Source organism: Micrasema longulum, unplaced genomic scaffold (genome assembly GCF_059751315.1).
Source record: "Micrasema longulum isolate JH-2025_06_02 unplaced genomic scaffold, ASM5975131v1 h1tg000311l, whole genome shotgun sequence".
NCBI classification, from domain to species: Eukaryota; Metazoa; Arthropoda; class Insecta; order Trichoptera; family Brachycentridae; genus Micrasema; species Micrasema longulum.
Genome location: NW_028277515.1, coordinates 941812 through 969731, shown reverse-complemented (window position 1 = coordinate 969731; position 27920 = coordinate 941812). Strand labels below are relative to the sequence as shown.

At 30.5% G+C, this 27920-nt stretch overlaps 1 protein-coding gene and 1 long non-coding RNA gene across 2 annotated transcripts in view; one reads left to right on the top strand and one right to left on the bottom strand.

Moving 5' to 3' along the window:
* LOC148282602 (uncharacterized) overlaps positions 1 to 27920 on the top strand; it is a 372381-nt gene that overhangs the window by 112080 nt on the left and 232381 nt on the right. The gene's annotated exons all lie outside the window — the stretch shown is intronic.
* Positions 8370 to 10517, bottom strand: LOC148282604 (uncharacterized). Its single transcript, XR_015822061.1, has 2 exons — positions 10116 to 10517; positions 8370 to 9987 (listed from the first exon to the last, which is right to left on the bottom strand). It is a non-coding gene; the product is annotated as an uncharacterized LOC148282604 (long non-coding RNA).

The window sequence follows — 27920 nt, the reverse complement described above, 5'->3', positions numbered from 1 at the left end:
CTCCTGCATACCGCCGCCGAGCGCCGGAAACGAGCGTGCGAAGAAAAAACAACGAGAAAGTGGAGGGAAATGGCAGAAAACAGAAAACAGTTAAACGACCGATATTTTACGTAAAAATGTCATGAACACCCGCACTTAACCGATTTCATCGGCTTTATATATTGGATTATATTTGCCGGGAAAAGGCTCCACGTATGAACGGTCCGCCATTGAAAAAACCCATGATAATGTTATTTATCAGTAAATATGAACGCGTTGCGGTTCGCAATAAACATGGATGTTAAATGCATCTTTAAAACAGATGTACCATAATTTTATTTATCATTTAAGTGTTTTAAAAATTGAAATAGTATACCTAGGACATCATCGATAATTTTACAAATTAAATTGTACCTACGTAGAAAAGTATGCGCGATTTAGTTTTTCAATAAAAACTTCTAGAAACAGCTCTATTAAATCAATGTTAATATTTTTTTTATGAAACAAAGCTTACTGTTACAATTGTTAGTGTTACCTTGTTGCTATGTGTTTAAATAACACATTTTAAAATTTGTACGGTATATGCCTTTCTACGTGGCCACAATTAAATTAATATTTTTTTTACATTTTTGGTTAAATCATGTAAAAAATTAAAAAAACTTCGAATGATCTACTAAATCTATTTTAAATTTTAAATATAAAACGTTCAGCTTATCAACGGGAAAAATAAGACCCCGAAAGAATTTTTTTTATTTTTAAAAAACTGTCCCATGGAAACGGATTGAAAATCAGTTATGTTTTTGAAATATTTTGCGTTGCCAGACTGTTAAATTCATTTGAATAAAAATTACAGTACATAATAAATATTATCGTCAGAAATCTGTTATTGTTTTAAATAATAATTTTATTGCTGTAAATAATTTTGTTTTATCTGTATTTACACATAATCCAAAATTTAAAATATATTCCTTACATATAAAAGTACAAAACACTCACGAAATAATTCATTTTAATTTAAATTTACTTTTAAAAATAGTTGAATCCCTTTGCGTGGACCAGAACACCTTGAAATAATTATATTTGTCGTATTTTATGTATAATATTTCTTTAATATATTTTGTTGGTTTTTGATGTTTTCAAAGTTTTTCTGAAACTTTTGGTGGGAAAATAATCTACGAACCCTACTTTAGCTTTGTGGAAAAGTAAGTACTTTTGACGTACGTACTGATAAATAATAAGCTTAATGAAAAGTGCTTACTTAGCTTTTATCCTTCTTAAATCCGCAACAAACTTCCCCGTTCAAAGTTGTCGTGCCCTAAGATTATTTTTTCATGGTGGGATATTCAACTTTTGGATGTGAAAATATTACATATTTTTTATGAAATTCGTGAAAATCTTTTAATTTAAAATTCGCAATTTTTTTGTCGCATTAGTTTTAGTGTTAATACGAGTAGATTTTGGTGATATAAATTTGTTGTAAAGTTTTGTATTAATAAATACATTTAACATACTTAAAATTTGCTCTTTTTAAAATACGATTCAAATTAACGTTTTAAAAGATTGTTCAATTAAGACATTGAGAGTAAAGTTGTACAATTTAACCATTTAAAATATAGCTTTTAGTTCATTTTTTGCTTAAAATTATTGCATTTTACAACATAAATTTGAATACTCATTAATTAGCCTTCTCATAAATTATTTTAGCGACGTTAACACAACACACCCTAACGATTAAATAAACAGTTAGGTAACGTCAATGTTAGACTTACCGATCAATAATTCTTGGTTTATCCCATCCATGATACGTTTTATTACATTGGCAACAATTCCCAATCAAAATAATCCCAATTTATATTGTTTGATCGCAGCAATTCGATGGGATCATTGCCCTGACTACAGAACCATCAAAATGTTTTCTCAAACATACCTTTATTACGCTTAAGCTCAAATACCTGGTTACTTAATTCCCCTGAGATCGTAGTTCTGCGTAGTGAAAGGGCCCCCTCATCTTCAGACTTTCAAGGGATCTTGGTTGCATTAAGAAGCAGAAATAATCTCTTAATACCACCGCTGTGTGTATTCCTTTATATTTGCGGACCCATTCTTAGGCCTTTGTTAAGAAATTCCACCCTTGAAGAGGCAATCATAAAGATTTATGCATTATTGAAGTGACCGTTCTCAAGGAATTCTATCTTGTTTTTCATATTCTCATTTTATATACAAATAAAATAAAAGAGGCATAATTTTTTTACAGATATCACATACTCAGAACAAATCGAGAAGTCAAAATCAATACGAATTATGGCTAAAATAATTTTTTTTAATACCTTTTTTCTAACACCTATCCTAAATTGCTTATTTATAATACTTACTCTCAATATTAACTGTCAGAACTCAAAAACGGTTCACCATGGGAATCTTTGAATTTTACTTTGAATCAATAAAATCAATTGTTTTAAAAACTTTTATGCACAAAATAATATTTTCCATGTTCTAATTGTTTTATTAACAATCAGTTGCACCAAAAAGATATTCATAAAAAAATTACAAATAATCAATGTGTTTTCATCCAAACGATCAAAATAACTTGAATAGTCTTCCTTCTTTCTATGATTGATGGACATATAACCTATTAGTTGATACTAGATGTAATCGTTTACTGTTACAGTATAATCGTAAATAAGGGGTTGGCTGCACGCTGACATAACTACCTAATCAAAAAAATTAAGAACCAATTTATAACTTTGTATTGAGGATACCCCTAAAACAGGTATTAATTTTCCCATTTTAAACATAATTTATATTTTCGGGTAAGAAATAAATAAATATTTAGTTCTTCGTTCAATACGAAATTATTTTTAAAAACACTATGTGCGCAATTAAAAGTTTTGATTTGATAATTATTAGCTTTTACCCGTGGCTTCGCTCGCGTAGTATCAGAGAGATATTATTTAATTAGTTTTGTATATTAACAATAATATTTTTCAGATGGAACAATATATAATTTTTAGGGATAAAAAGTAGCTAGTATTGATAACCAGTCATCCAACTATCGTTGAAATAAAAAAAAAACGACAATCCGGGCGACGCAGAATCGTTTTAACGTTTTAATAATATATTAATTAATTTTTCCACTAAGAATTTTCCCGATGGAGCAATATTTTTTTTCTTGATAAAAATAAGTTTGTGGGACTTTTCAGCTCTGCTGCTATCCCCCTTTACAAAAGAATCACGTCAATCACTCGTTCCGTTGCGTCATGAAAGAAAAAAAATATTTTTCTACTTTAAATTTTCCCGAAGGAGTGATAACTTTTTTTTCAGGATAAAAAATATCCTACGTCATACCTCAGCTCTACGGCTATTCTTGTACAAAAAAACTAGTCGATTCGTTGCTTCGTTGCGACGTGACGGAAACACAAGCAGACAACTCACGTCAGCATTTATAATATTAGTATGGATTGTATTTCCGAGTAACTTTTGAAAAAAGCTTTTAATACTTGAACGTTTTATTTACATATAAGTAATATTTAGAGAATAATCCTGGTGTCAAATTTTAACTCTCGATATGTGTATCTAATTATTATTTGTTTTAACATTGTTATAATATGTTTTAACATTGTTATAATATGTTTTAATGTTTAATTTTTTTTTTCTTAATTGAATATTTTAATCTATAAATTGATTACTTTAAGCACCCTATATATCTTCATAGGTTCTGTAAGTGCTTAAATATATTTTTTTATTACCTGTTCAGTATGGAACCTGATCACAAAAAAGAATTCATACCAAACTTAGTTAGCGAACCAAACATAGTTTGGTTCGTAATCCTTGCAACACATATGTAGCTTTCAAAAAAAAATGCAATTGTCATGGGAATTTAGAGTACCAATTTTGAAATATAAGAACAGGGTGAATGAATTGAAAAAAAAAATTTTGGAACAGGACTTTAAATAAGTAATATTACTTTAGTTAATTCAGAAGTAAATTAAGTTAATAATTAAACGTATAATATTAGAAATCAAACACTGATTTGAGTCTACTGAACACTTTATTTTATTTTTACAAATACAAAAACTAAAATTTCGTGACAATTGTTACGCCTTTTTAGGGTATTTTCAAACGAATGTTCGAAAATTCGTTTGAAAAGGCGAAACAATTGTCACGAAATTTTTATTTTTTATATTTGCAAAAATAAAATAAAGTGTTCAGTAGACTCAAATCAGTGTTTGATTTCTAATATTATAAGTTTAAATGTGGAGTTCTACAAAAAAAACTATCTCAATCAATAAGTTAATAATTGTTTTTTCTTTCAATATATTAGATATTAACACAAGTTTTGTCAGTTTTTTTCCAAATTTAAAAATGATCACCAATAGTAAAACAAAATCGTAAAGGCTATAGGTACTGATTGAGCCACATTTTCTACATGTACCGTGAATTGCACATTTACTAGGTTTCGACCTTAAATTTATTGCTACCTAGTTTGAAATTTCTTAGAAATATTACATTTAGTTATGTAGAGTAAGTTAATTTATTTGTTTATCAGAAGTTAAAGTATGCTAATCTTTATAATAATCTTGAATGGGTTAAAATCTAATCCTACTTACAAACATCAATCTTGCAAACATTTAGATATATATATGTACCTACTTAAAGTATTGCGAATAATAAAAGTTTGTTCGTTCAAACAGGCCCTATTTACCGGAGAAACTTGATACAATTCTGCTGATTTTAAATTGTACAAGTGACATACTATTCTGGCACATCATCTATTTAAATTGTCTCCTTAAGGTTACGGCTGAGTCAAGTAGGATCCTAAAGCACCCCTTAGAGACATTTCTGCCCTGAGAACTACGCAGAAGCTAATACATACATATTTAGGTTCATTGGTATTGTTTTATTACTACATATATAACCCGAAACATGAGTGCAATATCGTTTTCGTTAAATTGAATACCAAATTATACCTGTATAAAATAATTATATTTAACTTCTACTTTGGTAGGACTGAAACAAATATATTATTATGAGAATTTTTAAAAATATTTCCTTTTGTTACATAGTATACAATAGTGTACAACATAAAAAAATTAATATGTTATCATTTAATTATTTTTTTAAAAAGTGCTTTTGAAATGAAAGACGTGTGATACTTATATCTACAAATTTAGAATTAACAGTGACCAGTTGCATCGCTCTCTAATAAAATATAAACGCATTTATACAAAAACAGTAAAATTAAATATTTTAAAATTGTACAATAATCTTAAATAAACTCAAATATTGTAATAAAACCAACTGGTTCAAGAAAAAGTTTAAATATCGGAAAATTGTTTTCAGGCGTTGCCTAGTATGTGAAATATGTTAGATGAATCTCTTCACAACAATAAAGGTTTCAGCTCTTTAACTTCACTAAAATCAACAAATGGAAGAATTTAAGACATATGGATGTTCAAACATAGGAAAAATGGTAAATGTTACACAGTGTGTAATGTGGCCAGTTAAACCAGCCAACGACAGGTCATAAGCCCTGCAAATACCTTGACTTCCATATTCCCTTCTTTGAGGTATTCTCCATTTCTGTTGTAATATGTAATATTACTGGGTAAATACAAGAGTTTACATAATGTTATTTTAATAAGTTTAAATGCGCATATAGTTGTGAGTATTATTTTATCAAGTATCTCTCTTCATTTGTTTCCGAGATAAATTCCACTGAGTACTTTCACGTTTCACTTTCAGTTATTTTTAAAGTTCACTCCTATTTTTAGTCCAGAATATTTTTTTTATAAAATAAGTGGGTTGTGTTTATAATTTTTTGTAATTTTTAGTTTGATTAATGGTCAATCTCGGTACTTAAATGCATATCTAAGAACAATTATTATCATTTTTACTATTCATATTTATTTTTTATAACAACTTTTTCAATTATTTATGTTTATTTTCGACACTATCGACAAAATACTGCTAATGCGTATTGTTGTATTTATACACGTATTTATTCTCGTTAGAAATTAAAAACCACCTTTAACTAGAGTGCTTGACAAAGAAATCAAAAATACTCCTTGAACACCAACCCGACAATTTTTAATAAAATTTTACCATGTGAAATTGATGAAACTACGTATGATGAAGCTTGCATGTATTTTTATCCCCAAAGATTCATTTTGCATCTTCATAAATTCTGATAATTGACATGTTTAAGACCCCTTTGTCATGATTGAGAATATTCAATATTCAAGTTTACCTTGCCTAACCTGCAACCTTCATCCAAAATTCTCCATTCTACATCCCATTACCGCCACCTCAACGTTTCGATTTATATTTTATGTATTCGCAACATTTTTTTAATCGAAAATCTTTCACCACCCTCTATATATTTCCTCTATATAACCGCGCATAACTCTTCCAGCGCGCTGTTGGCATGTAATATCGGAACAGCATAAATACAGGGGGTGTCGAAAAATGACAATGACGCGGCTATATTTATACCCCTACCCCCGCAATGCCCTGATCTGCTCAGCCAGGCGTGGGTCTCAGATAAGCCGAAAACTCTGTAGTGATGGAAATTATTGCTATTTTGCTATTTTTTTATTATTTCATTAGCGACCTAATCGAAAAAACAAAGTACGTGCAACGATAAAAGTAACATCAATTTCATTGAAATAATTAAAATAAGCAGATCCAATATAAACAAATATGCATATTATTTTCATATACAAAAGAAATATTTTTGGTAAAAAATTTCCTAAAAGATTTAAACTAATGAACAATGAAGCAAAAAAACAAATGGTACGAAAAGTAATATAGAATCAATTCTCACTTTAAACTCAATTAAAATAAGATACTTCGATTAAACCAAAATGTGCTTTTGCAACATAATACGATATTCAATTCAATTAATTTATTTAAATTCAATTCATTTATTTAAATATAACATTTACATAACAAACATACATTTAATACGTACATATTATAAAAAGAAAAAAATACATGAAAGAGATTCATGTCAAAGTAGTAGGAGAATCCTGCTCCGGTAAACCCCTTCGGATACATGGAACAGATCAATATCTTGAACGATATTGTTCAGCATAGCGGTAGCTCTTTATAACCATCGGCATAACCATCGGCAGGTTGGTCCTGTATATCGGAATATGAAACAATCTATGCTGACGCTGTCTTAGATAATTATCAGGAACATACAAACCAATGCTCATCGTAATCTTAGGATTATCGACAATACCGCGCAACAATCGATAAAAATGTGTAGTCAAATACACATCCCTTCTAGTCTCTAAGCTGTTGTAGCCAAACATACCCTGGAGAAACTCGTTCGGGTATAGCCAAGGATAATACCCGCACTCTCTCATGTAGAGATATCTCAGAAACTTTTTTTGGATTTTCTCTATCATAAGAGAGTACTTCAGTTCATGTGGCTCCCAAATCATCGAGCCACTCTCGAGTTTACTTCGCACCAAGGAGTTGTAAAGAGTTTTCAGTACGCGGGTATTTTCAAAAACTCTAGCAGTACGCCGAACGAATCCCAACATCTTCAATGCATTGCCACTGATTGTCTCTATGTGTTCATGAAATGTCAGGGTACTCACAAATCTAACGCCCAGATCCTTAACATTTGATGTTCGTATCAGATTCTAGTCATTCGTTTTGTAGCCAAAAAAAAAAGTTTTTTAGGTCCTAGTGAAAGACGTGACCGAACACTTGAAAACATTAAATCTTAGTTTGTTACGCCTTCCCCATTCAGAGAAGACGAAAATCATCCAAAGTTGTCACCTTTAAGACCAGTTTTAAGTCATCCGCAAATAACAGAAAACGCGAGTTTAAAATTACATTTTTAATATTATTAATGAAAATAGAGAACAACAATGGACCCAGGTTAGAGCCTTGCGGGACGCCCGAAAAAGTATAGAAACTCTCTGACGCAAAAAGACCGTACGAGACGTATTGGTTTCTATTTTGGAGGTAGCTCGCCATTAATTTTAACATACCATCCGAGAAACCGATCTCATACAGCTTTTTCAAAAAGACATCATGGTCGGCAGTATCAAAGGCCTTGGCGAAGTCATTATATGAACAGTCTACCTGATGTCCTGCGTCTAGAGCTTCCGTGATGTAGTTTGCGAAAATCATTAGATTGGTCTCAACCGAGCGGCCTTTCCTGAATCCATGTTGTTCATCAATTTTAATGAAATTATCTTAGAGTATATATATCTATACTCTAAGGATATTATCTTAGAGTATAAATATCTATATTCTAAGGATATTATCTAAGAGTATAGAGGATATTATCGTCGTTGCGCCAACAACATTAATGTGTTAAGTAATTTTTCTTTTTTGAAAGTATTTTTAATTTCTTATTAATATTACACAACTGTGTTTCAGCAAAATAAACTTAAATATTTTTTCAATATAAAATGACATATTTTTTTATGTAAAAAATTCATCATCATAAGATACATTGTTTGAATTATCTCCTTATTTTTTTGATATTGTCACTGAACAGATATTGCAGATATTAATTGAAATTCGTATTATCAGAAACTCTTAGAACTTTCTAAGGAATCACGTAGGACAATGAAAGAGTTCATACACCTAATTGTGACCATTTTAAAGGCACTACAGTACCTAGACAGCTAAAACAATGCTAAATGTTAATAATTTTGCGTTTTTTAGCCATCGAAAATCTTTTTTTTTCCTAGGTTTTAATACAAAAAATATAAAACGTAACATACAATTCACCAGGAAAACAAGAAAATTGAGCAAACAATTGTATCGAAAAATATGGAAAAAATACAAATTTAAAATAGATGTAAATAAAATAGGAAGTAAATATAACTAATTTTTAAGTTAATGACAAATTACAACAGGGATGAAGAACATTTAAAAGAAGGGAGTATGGAAGTCTTGGCATTTACAGGGCTTTTGACCTGTCATTGGCAGGTTTATGTGGCTACTTTACACACCGTGTAACTTATGATAACATAACAAAACGTGTTATTTTTGTATCGCAATTTTCATATGTTATTTATAAAAACATTTATCACAGAACATCATTAAGTCCTAATTATTTTTAGATATATTTCTTTTCATTTTACAAGAGGCCACGCTCCTATTATCAGGATTTTTTAAAAGTCTTTTTACCTTATAATAACGATTCAGGGGCGTGAAGTGAATAGTTTTCCTTAAAACAGTTTTAAAAATAAAGTATTTTAGCGTTATTTTATTTACGTGACTGTCCCAACTTTCTTATTTCAGTAAATAAATACATTATGATTGTGGATGAATTAAATAGGCATGTCATCGTAAGATTGCGTATGAAGTAGTAACTCACGGTTTTCTAGAAAAAAATTAAAACAATCTAACTCTTTTGCGTACAAACCACAACTGACGCGTAATTTTATCATCAAAAAAAATATTTAACAGTCACAATCTGAGAAAAAAAGACCCCGTGATTAGTGATGTTTCCTAAATGGGAAAATCAATAATAAATGGGTTAAGTTTTATAAATAGAGGATCTTAGACTGAAATTCCTGTAATATGAGGAGCGTACATACTCGATAGATAAATGCATTACTATCCAGATTCGATCGTCGTGGCTAATGTATTTTTTTTTAAACTATAGTTATGGTTTAGCTGATGCTAATGCGATCGAACATTTATTTCGATTGCTAATGCTAATTATTATTCCATCCTAAAAATGATGTTTTGGTTTTGATTAACTGTGTTTAACGCACAAAGTATATGTATAAACATGCTGGGTTTTCCTCCGGAGTTTCTGAACTTTTGTGGGAGCGATTAGCAATGACGCCTGTAGAGGATTACTAACTCGTTGATTGCAGAAGGAAGATAATGTCAATCTTTGTAAAACGTATTCTGTACAAGCTTCTATTCAAATAGTAATGTTAAAGGACCCCATTTAAAGTTATCAACAAAAATGAACGTCGACTTTTAAAACATAATTTTTCTGAAGCTTTTATATTTTTTACCATACTATTACCCGTATGCAGAGACAAACCTTAAGGTGAGGAGAGTACATTCTATTGTCTTCACCTGCGCGTTATTCTCTGCATTTGACATTAGAATGTACTTTCCTCACCTTAAGGTTTGTCTCTGCATACGGGTATATGGCTCGGTAGAGAAGTAGTAAGTAGAGAAGCGTTTGAAGGAAGATAATATCATTGTTTGTAAAACGTAATCTATGCAAGCTTCTATGCAAATGGTAATGGAAAAAATATTGCATTTAAAATTCATCAATTTTTTGAGTTTGTCCAAATTTTTGTAGACAAGGATTGGATGCAACTCCCTAGGGAGCTGTTTATATTAACATATTACAACACAGACAAAAAATATTTGCGAAAAGGTAATATAGAAGTCTAGGCATCTACAGGGCTTATGACCTGTCATTGGCTGGTTTTGTGGCCGTTTTACAAACTGTGTAACATTCACCATTCTGCCCATATTTGAACAATCTATTTTCATCACTTAAACCAAGAAAAGAGAAGAAGAAGAAAAGTAAAAAGGGTGAATTTACAATAAAATTTAAAATCGTACATAAAATTATTTGCGTTATCTTTATTTTTTGTTTCAAAGTTTTATTCAAAACATTATTTTTTATAAATTTCAAACATTGCATTTATTTTGAAACGTTTGTTTCTCCTTTTAAAATAACTTATATATGTTTTGAAAAATACATTATGAGTAACTGGACTTAAATAAATTTAAAATATACAACATCTACTTAGACAATTCTTAAAACCAAAAATATTTTAAGTTTGTCTAAATTTTTGGACACAATGACTGGGTATCATTCCCTAGAGAGTTATCAAGATTAACATACTCTAGCCAATTACTGGTTAAAAGCCATGTTAATGCCTAGATATTAGTTTTCCCTCTTCAAAATATTTTCCATCTTTATTGTAATATGTAAAAACTTAAATAAAAAAAATTTCGACTAGGTTAAAATTTTCAACACGTAAAACAAAGTGTACGTTGAATAATCAAACATTTGTATTATTTTTTCATTCACAGAATTTTTAATACATTATTAAATTGTTTATAACATGTTTCTTATTCACATATGAATTTTTGACAGTTTAATGAAATTTCCCAAATATAGCGATTTAAACTTTCAGCGTACGTTTTGCGATAGTAAACACGGTGCAGCGAAACTGAATTGTAAAGAAATTGTACATTTTGGTCAGGCGATTTCGCTTTGGTTGTTGCGCAAATTGAAAAATATTGCATTTTCATTGTATCGAGTGCAGAACATTGTAGAACGGAATTTTAAGAGAGGACTAAACTGTTAACATAGTTCACATTTTGGATGGAAAATTCATAACTCGTGGCGTTTTTTGGTTTCACTATATTTTTGGCATAAATATTTTTAAAAAATTATTCCCAGCTTAGTGATAAATGTGTTTTGCTTCCGTTTACAAAATCGAAGATTCGATTCCTAGAAGTCTAATTTATTGGTTTTATGAGAAAAGTGTAAAAATTTAATAATTACCCTCTGAAATTATATTTTCAATTCAATCCAAACTTCACGTTTTTCATTAAGTGAATATTACACATTGTCACTTACACCAGCCGTGACAAATCGTAGGCCCTGTAAATGCGTAAACTTTTGCATCTGCTTTATGTTTTTTATTCAAGTTAAAATCGGTATTTTAAAATTATTACCGGTTTGTTGCCTTTGAAAAATGCGTTATAATTAGGCCTTTTTGTCGTTCACTCTATTATTTTTTAGTTAATGGTATCTTGACTCATGTGTGGCTGTGATGTCACACTAGTCGACATGGGATACAAGACTTGATATATCTCTCTTATTTAAAAAAATAATAAACTCGTATTTTTTGTAATTTTCAAATGGTCATTTTCACACCGGATTTAGAAAGTAAAATTTAAATAACTATGCTGGATGTTAATACAAAAAAATATTTATCCTTGCCACGCTAAGAATGAATGTCCGCCAATTCAGCAAACCATCTGTATAAAAGAGAATCTGTATAGAACTCATAACAAGGAAGACAGAGACAGTGTTCTGTGGCTGTGTGTTGTGTAAAACAGATTTAATCTTCAGTCGGTTGATGTCAGTATAATAAAGTCCATATAATATGAGCGGCGTATTTATGATTTTAAATTTATTTCGCTGTCATCTTGCTAAATTATATGTTTGTTTGCATATATCATGGAAAATGAATAACTGTTTAGTAGGTATGTCTCTGTGTTTTTCAAAGGACTGAACTATAGAATTTTCCGCATTTTACTAGTGGTAACACGATGTTACATCACCGCGCGCAAAGGGATTTTTAATTTTTTTTATCATATATATTTTATTATATATTCGGACCCCTGTATTTAGTAGCCTTACGTGTCATGTACAAGGCTAAGGTACTCGGAAAAAATCGTTTTTGTTTGTCATGGAAATGGGATGTTCGATCACTGATTTTGGTTTATTACCTTTATGAGTCCAATCACCATTGTTGCAAAGTTCAAGAACAATGGCGCGTGATAACTACTTTTAACTACAGTGTGGATATCGGTTAAGGATATTCCATCTTTCCTGCATTCTGCTTCAAGACTATAGCGTTGCAAACTGAAAAATGGGCACTGAAATAACAGATGTTCGATACTCTGTGAAGAAATATCATCGCATGGACAATAGTCCTCATTCCTTAATTTAAACCTATAGATAACTTCTCATAGCTCCGTGTCCGGTAAAAATTTGGGTCGTTTCGAAAGTTCTTTGGTGATGATGACGGAAGTTTGCTGCATCAGCCAGCGCTGGGAAAAACATTTTAGTGATTTTACCTGTAGAAGAAGCGTGCAAAGGGATTATTTACCACAGTATTTTAAAAGCATGTGTACTCTTACGTTTTTTTTTTCTGCCTAAGTTTCTAGTCCGCTATGCATAGAAAATATTATTTTTTTAGTTTGACAGCCTGGTTTGTTTATTTTGGAACAAATTCTTGTCATCCATCTAAGTTATATTAAAAGCAAATTTTAAATTTATTTCACTAAAATTAAACTCAAATAAACATATATCGTAAAATAAAAAATACCACTAATGTCATGTATTTTATCAAATTATTATCATTTTAAAATTTCATGTTTAATAAAAATTAAAAAAGATTTAAAATACCTTAGATTTTTTTAATGTGTAGTATCCACAGAAATTAATTAAGGTAAGAAATGGTTAAAATAATCTTAAGAAACCATCGTTAGTAATTTTTTATTTGATCTTTTAAGTTGGAAAATACGATGTAAAAAAATCATTCGTTTTCTGTTTTTATGATAGATATCCGTGGATCTTCTTGCGTCGCGTGTGACTTACACGAGAAAAAATTGATTCACAACTGGAAAAAGTCATAAAATGAAACCAATAAATATTTCTAAAATAGAATCACGCATCGGTCGTCGATTAAAATAAACGCCCATAAAATTTTCGAAAAATAAAGTAAAACGTCAAAATATCCCATAAATGCGTATTTGTGAGACACACAGTTTCAATCACAAATCTCACTAGCCATACAACTCGTCAAAAAGCTTGTACTTTATATATTATTTCTGGGTTGCTATAAATAGTGGTGCGTGTTATGTTTTTACATGGTGGTTTTATTTTAGTTACTTTTAATGGTTGATCCGTAACAGTAAGGGATAGACTGTGAACGCATGCGCATGCCATGCTCCCCCTTCCACCACTTCACCCCTTTTTCTACCCCTCGCCTATAGCCCTACAGCTGGGTCGAGCTCACCCCCGCTAGTAGATATGCTTTATCCCCTAAATTTAGATTTTATTCAACGCGACGTGGACTAGGCAATTCAAAAAATATTTCTAACAGATTCTTCAATCACTTGTTAAAAGTGTAAACAATTGAATCGGTTTAAAATATGTTGTATAAACGTTTTTCAGTTTAAGTATTTTTTTCAATTACAAATTGCATAAATAATACTTTAAGGGCGATGAAATCAAAAGCAATAATAAAATAATTATTTTGAAAAATATTTTATGTAAAAATTAAAATACGCAAAATAACAGAAAAGGCAGATTTTCCGGGTGAACATTTTATTGATATTAAATTACTTTTTACATATTTTAATGTTCTTGTAACATAAGTAGTATTGTTACCTTTATTGTAATAATATTACTTATGTTACATGTAAGATGATCCTCTGAAGTGCCGATATAGTGTCTTATGCACCAATGTGTGGATATGAAAATGATGATTAATACGTTTATTTTACTAAATGTTATTAAATATTTGCCACTTACCGACTTTTATATGTCTACCGGTTTCGAGACGTACCCGTCTCTTCGTCTCGAAACCAGTAGACATAGAAAAGTCGGTAAGTGGTTATATACAAATATTTAATAACATTTAGTAAAAAATTTGACCACAAAGTTAATGATTTAAATATAATTAACACTTTTGTTTTGTTTGATTTTTTTAATACTTTATTTCAAATGATATAAAAAACGTATTTTGACACGCAAACATAACATTATTTATTTTGCAGATTTGCGTAAAATATTATAAAAAATATAAACAATATTTTTATTTGTCGTCTATCTAACAGTTTTATTTGCGTTAATAATGTTCGCGTATTTTTTTTTTGATAATGAAATTTTAATTAATAAGTTTACCCTGAAAAAAATCGAAAACTTTCGGTTTTCAGTCATGTGGTGTTTTGTAAATAATTTATTAAAAATTTTAATTTAAATCAAAAACGTTCAAGTAATTTCTTGTCACTTGTCACTCGAAGTGATGGCCCGCATCTGAATATTGGACCATTTATCAGCATCTCCGCACTAAACACGTCCATTGTACGGGACAAGGAACAATGGTGGGCGAGTGGAGTAGTAAGGGTTCACAACTCACCAAAACACTAGACTGTCGCTGGCAAGCCAAACTAGAAACCAGTAGACTAGCCCAGTACACCCCCGACTCTCGCGCGGAGTGCACGCTTTTCACGTTTCCCTGCAAACAATCACCGCGAGCTTTCATTGACTTCGCGAGCTTTTATTTACAAACAATATGGCGATGTGCTTGACAAGGTCAACAGTGAATTAACAACATGGATATAAACAAACACTTTTTTCAATAAACAGATGTTTCGTGATGTGAAAGTTGTGATTATCTAAGCTTTTTGTCAATTACTTACGAGGTTGGATTTTTTCAGGAGACCGATTTTTAAAGTAATTTTTTTGTGATTAATGTTTTAGATGTTGTTCGTTTGTGTTGTGCGGTATTTTTTTGCATGCTTTATTTTAAAAAAAACATAATTACAAACCATGTAGAAAGTCTTTGATTGTTTTTTTTTTTGCTATAATACTAGTAAATGCAATAGACATGGTTTTATTTCATTCGTTTCGATACGAATTCATCTGCTTAAAATTAGCTTTACTTTTTCATAATATATATTCAATATTTGTTCATTATTACTTTTACTGTCTTGATCTCCTTTATTATAACTAAAAGGTTTGGGGCACATCTCAACGTTCGCTCACTTATCACGTCTCACATTTCATAGTCGGATATCAGATTTGACAAGACTTCAGCCGCAGTGTGTGACGTAACACTGTTAAAGTAAACAAACATTTGCCATGAGACACAATTCACAATCAAACGTGCCACAAACATCATAAGATCAGTCTCGGGCATTCTAGTGGTCTTCTCAACCCTGCAAACTCACCCAAAGGTGTAGAGAATCAGAATGTCACAGTGCAGTAGCGTTTAGAAGCTTTCCACCTTTTTGCGTGCTTTCAATCATCCCCCTCTCCCCAGTATTTGTTCTGAGGACATACTATATCCGATTCGCTTCCAATCGGCAATCATGTGCACATCATCAAATGTCACTGCCATGTCCCTTATCGCTGTAGTACGATTTGTATGTACAAATGTCATTTGGTTCTGGATATCACGTTACGCCTATCATACTCTGACGTTTCTTCGTATAAAGAGTCGTATGGCAATTTGATTTATTAAGGTTCGATACATTTTTACTTCACTGTATTTTTGGTTCAACGTCACAAAACGTAATATAGGTATTACAATTTTTGATAATGTAAGCAATGGTTAACCTAAAATCATATCATTAAAGTTAATACTGCTTTTTTTCCTATTTCATTTATGTTTTAATTATTAAATCTCAATAATTTATTTTACCTTCTCAAATTAACACAGTTTATTTTTAACTATATTATTGCACTCACATATTATTACATTACTTACATATACTTTTATTTCGAAAGGCGAAAAATTGTTAGTTTTGTTTACAATTTGTAGTAACTTTATGTTAATAATTTCTTGAGAATTAGTGAACTTGACTATTTACGAGTAGGTAATATTTTTTATCAGGTACTTCGAATGTATTTCTTTTATTTATTCATACGTTGTATTTAATTAGTGTTCTTTTACGTTTCTTTTGTAACTGTTTTAACACCCAGTTTATTTTATTTACTCGTTAAAATATTTTATTCACTTTTGACTCAATTATTTGATCATATATGTATTTTATCATTTTGTGTCTCCATTTTCTGTTAACAACTGGTTTATTTTCACTACTCTTTCCTTGTTTTTATTTGCCATAATATTCAATTGCATTTAAGTATTGGCAAATACGAATTTCGTATTATTTTATTTCTTACTTTTTCACGATAATAAGCTTGCTTAATTATTTAGTCCTCTCACAATTTTTTTTTACTTTGTATAACTTTTTTTAGTGTTTTTTTTTCTGATTTTTCTAATTTCCTAACTTTTCTAACTTATTTCACATCTTTTTTCTTTACATTTTCTGTTTTATTTTTAAGTATGTTAGCATTTATTTTTTTATGAATTCCCCTTATTAATAAATTAATGTGTATTTACTATAGTTATTTTGATTTATCTAAATAATTAGTAGCTCATAGTTATAAAATATATTTTATATTTGTCCTTATATTTCTACAAAAAAATTTGCGTGCTTAACTTTTATTTAGATACTTATTCGGTTTGGAACACTCGTATAAAACGCTAAAGATTTAAATAGATTTTTACTATGCATTATATTGATTTTATGTAACAATGCAGAAGCAGTAACTAACTTACTGCTTCTGCATTGTTCTATCAAGAGACTCTTGCTTTCTTGTTCATACAGAAGGCAAAACAAAATAAAACTTTTGACTCTCAAAGCAAGACGGTATAAGAGTTAAGAGCACTTGAGAGAGCGAAGAGCTTTTCAAATTATCATAATTTTCCAGCTTTTCTGAAAAAATAGAAAATTGTTTCGTATTTCTGTCTCGCAGATTTTTGGCTTAATTTACCAGCCTTTATTAAAGTAAAATTCGTTTAAGTTTTTCGTCAAAGTAACGATTTTTAATCGAAAATATGTTCTTTATTTTAAATATCATCAAAATTCTTACAAATTATTTATTGTTCAAAAATATTTTATAGAATTCCAATTTGTGGCTTTATTTATTTAAGTTGATACACATTTTTATTCATTGCTGTATTAAAAACTAACCGCTTAGATATACTTTTTAATTAGTAATAAAAAATTTCCATACTCGCAATTAATAAATACACAAAAATATTTGGTATAAAATAGGCAAAACGAATCTGGCATCAACAAAATATGTATTATTTTAAAAGTTACGTCATATTTTTGATGCCGAATACCCATATCAAATACTGATTTTTCACTGCTCAAATGAGCTTTTAATTTGCAATAGTGGGTTTGAGTGATGTATTTTTGTGTATAAATACCGTACGTATATCCGAATCATAAACCACATTTGATAGCTTATTTCGTAGAATTTAGTTAACCGCCCAATCTACTAATTGGCCGAACCCGCCAGAGCTTTGCATGTTTTGCATTTTATTGCTGACTGACACATTGCCGTAACTCAACATACTACTTTCTGTAAACAAATGGGGTCCGGTCCGGTGAGTCAGACAACTCGCCGGGGGGCTCCGCCCTCCGTGGGGCCCAAGATGAAGGGTAAACGAGACCGAAGGGGTAACCCCTAGAAACAAACACAGTGGTGAGCTTAATTCGATGGAAAATTCTCGGTTGTTTTTTTTAAATTGACAGTAGGCTAGAATTTTTCAGGGGATCTTTTTTAAGAAGTACAATACAAGTAAAAATTTACACTGACAGAAAAGTTTGGCTTTTCATTCCAATAAGGAAGCGGACATGGAACTTACATATGTAACACACCTTTCAAATGCATATTTTTTTTTCAAGAAATAAATAAAATAACGTTGTTTTATCAACCACTTACTTACTGTCACAACCGACTAGTTGCAGCAGGGTTATATAAATATAACAATGAACAACAAAGTTAGTGCTACAAACATCCAAAATAGCATAATTTTATATATTTCAATATTTATACCGTATATTTCACTGACTGACTTTTATCGAACGGCTTAAATTCTGTGCGCGTACTTGTGGCATTTTTCCTGGTTGTAGTTTAATGATGTCTGTCATTAACACTACTTGCCGCTATTGCACACTTGGGCTTAAACACTCACTTCTCCCGTGCAGAAGTAAGCAACCATTTGTTTTTTTAAATATTTTATTTTTAAAAACTTTCTTTGTTTCAAATATTTTTTTGAATATGCTAATATGTCTTTTTGCCCATACTGATCATCGTGGTTTTGGATGTGACAAGGTTTAAAGAACACCTTGTATAGTTTCATAATTGTGTCATTAATAAAAGAACTGTGTTTGTTAAATTTTTGTTTCCTTTGAATAATGTTTCCTAAAAAGACTGCATAAATGTTCAATTCGTTTTGAGTTTTTAATATCTATTATATCAATATAGCGGGAATAAAAATTATTATAAAAAATGTAGTCAGGTACTAACATCATTATAATTTACCATCGACTATGCTAATTTTTTTATCCATGAAACGAGTTTTCCTTTTGGAATGATTTACCAAATGAACATTTTTATTGCAATCGTATTAAAGACAGTTTATTTTAATATCTGTGTCTTCGGTGCACTACGGAAAAATTGGAATCTAGGTTAATCTTTTCCCAGATTTCCGTGTCGTCCATTTCTTAAGTCTGTTTCCCGGGAGTTCCATAAAACGGAACGGTTCATAAACATTTAGACTGCTGGCGCCGTTCTATACTGATAAGAAAAAACAATGCCTCGCTAAAGGTCGGATACCTCATCGGTTTGGATTATACTTTCATAACGACCTTATTGCCATTTTCCCGTTGTGCTGACATTTAGCAGACAAGCAAAAAGATGGACATCAACCAAACTTCAGCATAACCGATATTTTTAATCTAATGGTACTGCAAATAGCGTATACTTTTCATGTAAACTTGGTTCAAAGTAAAGCTAAGATCGTTTTAATACATTTGAATATAATTATGTAAATTTTAAGCCACATGTCAAATAAAAAATGCTGTATTTTTTCTTTAAAGCCTGCTTTTGCTTAAATACGTTTTGGTTGCTTATATTTCTACCTTACGTGCATTACGCCTATTATGTCTATTAATCATAGCTTTTTTTCTTTTTTGCTTTTTTGTTTTTTCGGTTCACGTTTTCAGAGTATTCTTGGTGAATGAATTTTTATGTAATACACTAACATAACATTCAAAGGTGTCTTCAAATTTGTCTTTTTGATACTTTTAATGCTTTTTCTTAAACGCTTACAGATTACATGATTTAAAATACCACATAAATCAATCTTTAAATCACTGTTTTTATTTTATAAATTATTGTTTTCATTTATTCTTTTGATCCTTTTCGTAGGTTATAAAAAATATTTATTATTAGGATCAGTTCTTGATTTCTAATTTAAATGCTTATTTTTACTGAAACTTTTCTAGATTTTACTTATTGTATTATTTTTCATTCAGACAAACATAACACAAAACATAACTTAAAATTGGTGCGTTTTTATTGATTTTACTGCTTGCTGCTTAAATCATTCCAGATAACTCTTATTTTATATATAACCAAAAAATGTTCTTAAAACGTTTCTTAAAATCAACGCTTTCAATTTATAAATCAGAAGTCAATTTTTAAAATCAAATAGTCCCTTATCTTATTACTATTATTATGGATACTTTTATAGCGCCATTTTCATAATATGATACCTCAAGGGCGCTTTACAAAGTGATTCCATCTATGAATACATTAAATTTAAGCTTTTATATTTGTTATTTGATTAATACAATTTATTTTGCTATCACATACTACGAATTCATTTAAACGATTTAGAGAACAAGTGGGTTTTAAGTTTTTTTTCCGAAACATCACTTCACTCTCACAGCCTCGCACCTCTGCTGGGAGAGCATTCTATGCCATAGGTCCTGCGACCGCAAATGCGCGTTTACTGAATTTAGTGCGCTGTTTGCGTAGATGTATAATAACTTTTTATCTCGCCGTAAACGTAGCTGATCTAAACGTAAGACGCCTGTCAGCTAGTTTATTTGAAATACATAGTTCCCTTAGATATTCCGAAGCAGAGTCGTGCAGTGACTTTTATATACGCCAATAGAGTTTGTATTTTACCCTCTGTGGAAAACGTAGCAAGTGAAATTCCCGAAGTAGTTGAGTGATATGACTGAACTTAGAGATGACGGAAAATAAGTCTCGCTGCAGCATTTAATACAGACTGTAGGCAAGTTATTTTGTTCATTGGAACACCTGCGTAGATACCATAACAATAATCTTAGTTAGGTAAAATAATTTGTAATAACCTGTCAGTATAATTTATTGCTCTAAAATTCATAATATCAGGTGAGTTTAATTAAGCTAGTCAATTTAAAATACATTGATGTATTTATAAACTTTTTTTTACTTATTTATGCATGTGTGTTCACATATAATTGATTAACAATATCTAAACATAACAAATTGTGATTATTTAACTAATGTATTGTTTATTGTTTGTGAACCATAATAAAAATAATAAAAAATGCTTTTGATGCTTCCTTTTGATTTAACGCTTTTATGTAGAATATTTTTGTCAAACTTATTCACTTTTATACTTTACGCAAATGTATACAAAGAAATGTGCTCGTGGTGCTTTCTTTTGCTAAAAGCTTTAATGTAGAATACTATTGTCGTACCGATTCACTTTTATACATTACGCGAATGTTTACAAAGCAAATGTGCTCATGCGCCAAGGTAGTAGTAAAATAACATGCCTGTTATTATTAGAACATTAAATATTTATTTGTGCTTTCAATGTTTCCCTCAAAAGATCTCCTCGAAAACTTTTGGCAAAATGGCTGTTGACATTGAGTGCTTCGCTTGGAACAATGCTGATTGTGCTTTCGAGTATTAATTAAAGACCGATGTGCTAGACTGTTCTGCGCGAGGAGAGAAGTTAGGGATCGCAAGAAGACAAAAGAAGAAGAGAAGGAAGAAGGAGAACTGACAGAAGATTGATGGCCACGAATGGGCGCCAATCTGACCAAATTGAACAAATCTAGGGTTACTGAAGTTGACAATGTGAGTATCTACACGCTGCTTTATCTTGCCGTTAAAGCTATTTTTTCGTTATGGACATTAACATTATTATGTATAACTTATACAGCGCCATACCTCAAGGGCACTATACAAGGTAATTCTATAAATAAATAAACGTAATTTTAACTAAATGTTATATAATATTGGTATATAAACACTTACCGACTTTTATATGTCTACCGGTTTTGAGACGTACCAGCCTCTTGGTCAGGACACTAATTAAACCAACATGCAAAACCCACTATACACCTTTATCATAGTTGTTGGACAAAAATATAAAACCAACATGACATGCATTTTTATAAGCACATGCACTGATTAGGACAAAGATGCACTAGACCGGGAGACATAGAAAAGTCGGTAAGTGGTTATATACAAATATTTAATAACATTTAGTAAAATGTTTGACCACAAAATTGATGCTTTAAATATTAATAGTATTCATTTTTACTTTTTGAATTTGTAATTTAAGTGTAACAATTTACTTTGTTTTCACCTGCTACGGATTTATTTAAATGATTTAGAGAAAAAGTGGGTTTAAAGATTTTTCCAAAACATCACTTCACACTCACAGTTTCTTACTCCGTCTGTTAGGGCATTTCATGCTATACCGCCTGCGACCGCAAACGCGCGCTAACCGAATTTAGTGCGCTGTTTGCGTATATGGAAAATGACATTTCCTCTCGACGCCGACGTAGATGTAGCTGATCTAAGCGTAAAACGTCTGTTAGCTAGTTCATCTGGAATGCAAAGTTCCCTTAGATATTCCAGAGCTAAGTTGTAACTTATACATAAGCCATGTAGAAAACGTAGCCAGTATTATTCCCGAACTAGCGGAGTGATATGACTGATTTTAGAAATTCCAAAAAAAAATTATTGCATCATTTAATACAGACTGTAATCGAGTCATTTTATTCATTGGTAGACTTGCGTATATACCATTAAGATAATTGACTTTAGACACTAAAAACGCATAATTGACGGGCGGTATCAACCAGCAATTTTTTGCGAATGCATTTAATTTAGTAAAAGCATGAACGTATCGTTCTATTAATTTTACTATTCTAAGATACTTATATAATATTGTTTTTTTATTTCAAGAGGTGTTCGAAATTGTAATTTTCGAAGTTTTATTTTTACAAATTGTTAGAAAATACAATATTAATATTCCTATAACATACGTTATGTATATACGAGTACATTATGGCAACCATTATTTAATTGATTGGGTGACATTAAACTATGCATTTATTTTATTTTATTATTTATTTTATTTTATTTGGAAAATCAACAGTTCTACATACATATTTTTAGTAAACAAACAGATATAGTGTATAAACTCAGAACTAATAACAGATTTCCACATAGTATACAAAGTTAGTAAAGAAAATATTACATATCAAATAAATAAATAAATATACATGTTATTATTTTATATTGTAAAATAATAACATGTAGATCTGTTTTCATAAATGTTACATCTTTTATAAATTTCTTATTTTTATTATTGTGTTTTTTCAAGTCTAAATATACACGGCTTTTAAGAGCCATACCTCGAAACTTCCAAGGAACTTTTTAAAGATTTACTTTTAAAAATATCAAAATGATTTTTTGGGAAATCCTTTTTTTTTATTAAAAAAAAAAAATAGATTAAAACGTATTTGAGCAACGAAGCGATTCGAAACAACATCGATGTCTTTAACGTGAGTCTTTTAATTTTTTTAAAATTAATGTATATGTTCCACATCAAATAGAATTTAATATTCTGTTGATGCAGTATTGTTATATTATGTACCTAGCTGCTTTAAACTGCATTTCTTTAATATTTTTGTATTTTATTTGTTTATCTATTTTTTTGTATTTTTTATTTTACTATCTTGCTTCTTTAGCTTATTTTTTATTTATTTATTTTATTTTTTAAACCAACTTTACTTCTTAACACTGTTCTATGTGGCGGCCTCCGTGGTGTAGTGGTAGACACGCTTGACTCACTTGCGGAAGGTTCCGGGTTCGATTCCCGGTGAGAACACAAAAAAATATAATGTGATTTTTCTCAAGCCTGGGTTTTCTGTAATGTAATTCACCACTGTGATTAGGCTCAATGGCCTGTTGTGGTGCAAAAAAAATATATATATATTATTTCTTTCTATTGTTTTTTTGGAAATTTATGTTGTTTATATACTCATCTTTTTCTTTTTCTTTTTATACCAACCATACTTAAAAATAATGTTCCTATATTAAATTTCTTTATATTATATTTTTTCAAATTTATGTTAATTATATACTCATCCTCTTTTTTTTATTCCAACTTTTCTTCTAAACACTGCTGTTTCTTTTATTGCTTTATATTGTTGTTTTTTTTATTTCATGTTGTTTATATACTCATGTTTTATATAACATACATGTATGGAAAAGCCTTATGGGCTCGGAAAAATAATAAAATAAAAAAATAAAAATCGGTTTAATTGAAAAAAAAAATTAATATAGATTTTATTATATAGTTGATCGTGTGTTTAGGTGAAAATGGCGGCTGCAAAAGTCAAAATATCATTCAGTATGGATTACTTAATTCCCCTGAGAAATTAGTGTCAGTGTCAAGTGTAAAACAAATCGCTTCCCTAACCCGGTAATTATCCATTTAATGAATGCAATCAATCGTTCCCAATCATATAATTTTCCCACCGGATAACCGTCGGTGTCAATATTTAAACCACGGCCGCCATTTTACCAGGTTTGAATGATTTCGTAAATTGACATGGCATAATACTAAAGTGTGAATCTGTCAAACAAATCAAATTAAAATAATGTCTATTGAAGTATCCCAATAATCCAATATAGTTGGTTTTCATATTTGAGTTATGGCTGGATTTTTCAAATAAAAAAATGCCTGAGCAAGCCTTGAAAAGAAAAACAGACATATCATATCGGTGAATCTGAATAGAACAACGTGATTTTGTTAACATTTTGTGGAAAAGAAGAACATCTGTATTTACTTTCGATTGCATAACCTCTTTAAACGCAATTCGTATTATGCATTTTTGCCAATATATGGACAGTTAAAAAAATTATAATATGATTCTTTAACTCTATTGCTAATTTTCTTAAAAATTGGTATAATTTTTATAAAAAAAAACTCGAGTAACGTAAATAAATGCTATAAAAATGTTTTGCGATCTCAGTAAACATTAATACATTTTTAACCTTTATTCTTGACGTAAGCTTAAACACATTATTTTATTTTGTTATTTACTAGTCAACAATGTTATTTAAATTGTTATAAAAATATTCCCTTTTTTATTCTATCGAGCTTGCGATTTTTAAATTGAACTTTGTTTAAGTAAGAAACTTAATTCAATTAAACGCGTAGACTGAAACCAGTTGTAACTACTACTAACATCACGTCATTTCCCCGTAGGGATAGACAGAGGGGTTGGACCGCCACACACGTCTATCCTGGCATACATTTTAAGCTTCTTTGACATTCATCTTGTCATACATGCCCTTCGGTTCTGCCCGCTTTTGACATGACCAGACTTAAGATTTTGGTTTATCTGATGATGCCACGTCTTGTTTAGCCATTTTCGTCCCAAGTTACCGTTCATTTCCGTTATGTATGTCAGTTTTACCATTCTTTCGTCATCTATTCGTTCTACAAGACCAAACCATCTCAGAGACCCTTTCTTAATCTTTTCAATTATACCTGACGCAGATTTGAACTCTCGTCTCATTTTATCATTCGTAACCTTGTCATACATTGATTTCCCACACATTCGTATAAGATATCGCGTTTCGGCCGCGTTTACTCTACTTTCTTTTTTCCTCAGCCAGTTCCATGTTTCACTTCCATACGAAAGTGTTGGCACTAAAACTCCATCGTGCACTGCCAGTTTAGTTTCAATTACTGTGCTTTTTCTAATTCATGTTTTTAACGTAAATTTTTTTGGCCAGTTTATTTTGTTATTTATTATAACTTATTAAAATATTTTTTTTATTTATTAATTCACTTATTAAGTTATTTATTTTATTTTTTCTTTAAGTCCTAACTTCATGAAACCAAAGTCCTGTGTTGAGTTGGGATGAATATATGTTTATAACTTTAACAGTCAATATCACCATATTTACTACATATAACAAACACATCATTAAAAAATACATGGAAAATTAAATATAAAAAAGAACACGCAATAAAAATACATTAAAAATATATGAAAGAAAAACTATCAAGGATTTTTTCACTCAAATTCCTCCAAAAGGAAGATTCAGTTCTGAAACTCTTTTTTGAAAATATATTTCGTCCTTAAGAGCTTAACATGCTCTTCCAAAATATTAAACACTCTCGGTGCGATAAAGTGTGATTTTAAAAACTCTCTTACGATTAAGATTAACTGATGAATTTTAAAAAATACGGCCTACAATATATTTTTACTCAAATTGTTTACCACATATACTCATATTTTTTTAATGCTGAGATTAAATATGAATGGCCTTAGTAGCCGACTTCAATCACGAATGTTTCTCTACAAAACACATTTGACAGATGGCGTCCTAGTGCCTGCATACGTGCATACTAGTAAACACCAGCTTGTGTGTGTGATATCGCCCGCCGCCGCCGCCGCACGTGTACGGTAGATAGTTTGGTTGCATTCTGGTACAGCTGCATTACCAACACGATTTTATTATGCATTTACTTGGCCAGATTATTGGCCATTCTCACTGCATTTGGGATCGAGTCCCTACATTTCGTTATTATTTCAAAGTGTCCATAGATAAATTACAGAGATTGCCAACATTTTTATGGAAAACGGATATCTTGGCAATTTACGGGGCGGGGCTTATTACTTGTAATTTTTTTCCTTTATAAACAGTGATATCTATTAAAAATAATGTGACCTTACTGGGGTTACCCATGCCGAGGATACTTAACAATATACTTTTTTTAATATTTTTACATGTGAGAATATACAAAGAAGACTTAATACACAGAGATAATCAATAAAATGTTCAGACCGTTTTAAATACTACGCATTTATTTATTTAATTTATTCATTTATTTCACATAAAACATTATATTTTTTCACAATATTTGAGTTTGTCCAAATGTTTGCAGACAAAAGACTGGATTTCACCCCCTCGGGAGTCATTAAGATTTACAAATTACAACAGGGATGGAAAATACCTTAAAAAAAGGAATATGGAAGTTTAGGCATTTACAGGGCTTATGACCTGTCTTTGGCTGGTTTAAGTGGCCATTTTTACACACTGTGTAACATTCACCATTTTGTCTATGTTTGAACATCCATATTTCTTCATTTCTTCCATTTGTTGATTTTAGTGAAGTTAAAAAACTGAAACCTTTATTGTTGTGAAGAGATCCATCTGACAGAATAATTTCACATACTACGCAACGCCTGAAAACAATTTTCCAATTTTTAAGCTTCTCCTTGGACCAGTTGGTTTTATTACAATATTTAAGTTTGTCCATATGTTTGCAGACAAAAGATTGGATTTCACCCCCTTGGGAGTTATTAAGATTAACAAATTACAACAGGGATGGAGAATACCTTAAAAAAAGGGAATATGGAAGTTGAGGCATTTACAGGGCTTATGACCTGTCATTGTCTGGTTTAAGTGGCCACTTTACACACTGTGTGGCCACTTAACAGTTACACAGTGTGTATAGTGGCCACTTAAACCAGCCAATGACAGGTCATAAGCCCTGTAAATGCCTAAACTTCCATATTCTCTTTTTTAAGGTATTCTCCATCCCTGTTGTAATTTGTTAATTTATATTTTTTCCTTTCTATATAAACTTTACTAGACCCGTGTCGAGGCATTCATTTACATTTTTTAAATTTTATGTTCTAGTATATGATAAATATAATATTTGTAATATAATAAATAACAATGAACTGAAATACAATAAAACATAAATCGCAGATATGCATCAATAATTCCAAGTTCAAATAGACTATGTTTTGGTGGGGTGACCATCTCAAGGCAGTTTTCAGGACCCAAATCCAGAAGCCATTTTTTAACAAATAAATTAAATTTCTGTTTATTGTTATTCAATTTTAAATCAACAGGTAGAGTGTTGTAAATTTTGGGAGCAAGGTACATGTGACTCCTCTGACCAAACGATGTTGTCATTTTCGGTGGCACAAATAGTTGTTTTTTTTTTTGAAAATGTGGTTTCATAGATTGTATTTTATTTACTGCCACCTATGGCATTGGCTGGTTTGCGTTAATCTTGAAAGCTCAGTTCAGTTATATCACTCTAATACTTCGGAAATTACACTGGCTACGTTTTCCACAGAGGTTGTAATACAAACTTTGTTGACTTATGTATAAGTCACTCCCCATCTCTGCTCCGGAGTATCTAAGAGAACTATGCATTCCAGATGAACTAGCTGACAGAAGTTTTACGCTTAGGTCAACTAGAGAG